This window comes from Oryzias melastigma, linkage group LG21 (genome assembly GCF_002922805.2).
Source record: "Oryzias melastigma strain HK-1 linkage group LG21, ASM292280v2, whole genome shotgun sequence".
NCBI classification, from domain to species: Eukaryota; Metazoa; Chordata; class Actinopteri; order Beloniformes; family Adrianichthyidae; genus Oryzias; species Oryzias melastigma.
The window spans coordinates 27893491-27895276 of NC_050532.1; the positions used below are offsets into that span (position 1 = coordinate 27893491).

Sequence of the window (1786 nt, forward strand, 5' to 3'; positions counted from 1 at the left end):
AGGTCTCTTTAGACTCCTCCCATCAGGAGATCAGTGAATCCTCATCTGATAAACAAAATAAATCATAATCTGACTTTATTCCATAAACAACATGATGTTTAAATGAATAAATCCATGAACTTGATGTCACTTCCTCCTTCGGTGATGATGCGTCTCTGAATACGACAGGAACTGGTATGAACATGAAGCTGCTTCCTCACAGCATCATCATCATCGTCCTGAACTTCCTGTCTCCTTCAGAATAAAATAAAGAACTGCCACAAAAATCACAGAAGGAGCATCATCTACAAAGGTGGGTAAATCCAGCTCAATTCATGATACCAGAACCAGAACCAAACAGGAAGTTCCTCCTGAAGGAGGAAATGACACCAAACTTTACATGGATCCTCTGCAGGGAAGCAGATGTTTCTGCTCCAAAAATCTGTTCTGATCTTTGGAGATTAAGCTTAAATACTCTCAGACTAGAAAACAGTTCTGTGTCTTGATGTTGTTGAAAGTGAAATGTGGTGGTGGGCGTGGCTTAGTGATAGCTTCTTAAAACGATTGTTCGGAGTTCTAAAAGAACGTTTGACCCAAAAACATTCAACTCCAGCGACCCTGTTCTGATACTGGGATTTGAAACTTGACGGGTAAATAATGATATGAATAAGGTTAAAAAATAACACAAATAAACGTGTTTTTTTGTTTACATAAATATTGTGCAGAATTTTGTGTTGGATGATGTGAATTCTGGAGGAAGTGGGCGGAGTCACTTCCTCATGTTTCCTGTCGGGTTTATATTTTTTTGGACATTTTTGTTTGAATGCTGGAAGAGAGGAATTACAAACGTGTGTTCACATGTTACTGGTTTGTACTGATTAAAAATTAAACCTCATTTCTGTACATAGTGCATTTCTTGCAGCTCCTTAAAACTTTCTGGAGAGACAAACTGTTGATGTTACATCTGACGTTCACAGTGAAAAGTCTAATTTTTGTCTCAAAGTTGGTTCAGATTTTCAGACCCACAAACTTGAGAACATTTGGAGACATTCTCAGGAGGTTATTCTGGTGACCATCCAAACATTAGCATGAACATTGAGTGTGTTCATTCCTACCAACGGTTGCCATGGAAACCCCACTGGAAGAGACAGATGTGTTTGTGACGGTCGAGATACGGCGAGGGACAGGTGGAGACGGAGCTCCGCCCACCAGATCAGTGTCTTTCTAAAGAATAAACAGACAATGTGAAATCCGCACAGTGACCACGCCGACTGAACACTTTCACAGACGACCGGCCATGCGGCAGCAACGCTTTCATCTGCAGCTTCCTTCCACCTGGATGGAGACACTAAACATCACGGAAACATAATGAATCATTTAAATGAGGGAAAATGGCGGCAGACGCTCGTCTGGTCGGTTTGATTACTTTGTGTTTTTGATGGAGGTCAGAAGCAGGTGAGGAGGCGACGAGTGAAACATGATGCAGAACGTCTGACTTCCTTCTTTTGCTGGTTTTCTTCACTCACATCTTCTCAGACGGGACGCAGACGAGCTCAGAGCTGCGCAGGCAGCAGAACGAAGCGGTCAGTAGATCAGCAGGTTCAGGAAGGAGGAGAGGTTGGTCCTAACATCTTTGAGCCCAGAGGAGACGTCAGTCTGGATGTTTCCCTCCAGTTTTCAGTGAGGAGAATCCTGGGATGAAGTGTTGGACCTTCAGCTGGTTCTCATGGAGGAGAACCGTCTGAGGCCGGAATGCATGATGCTCCTTTAGAACTGAAGACATCTGGAACCCTAAAGATGAACTCAA

At 43.1% G+C, this 1786-nt stretch overlaps 1 long non-coding RNA gene across 1 annotated transcript in view; it reads right to left on the reverse strand.

The window, feature by feature from the left end:
* LOC118597912 overlaps positions 1–1786 on the reverse strand; it is a 38642-nt gene extending 36856 nt beyond the window's left edge. The window contains exon 1 of the long non-coding RNA XR_004946919.1: positions 1095–1786. This is a non-coding gene — a long non-coding RNA (uncharacterized LOC118597912). The remainder of the gene's footprint in view (positions 1–1094) is intronic.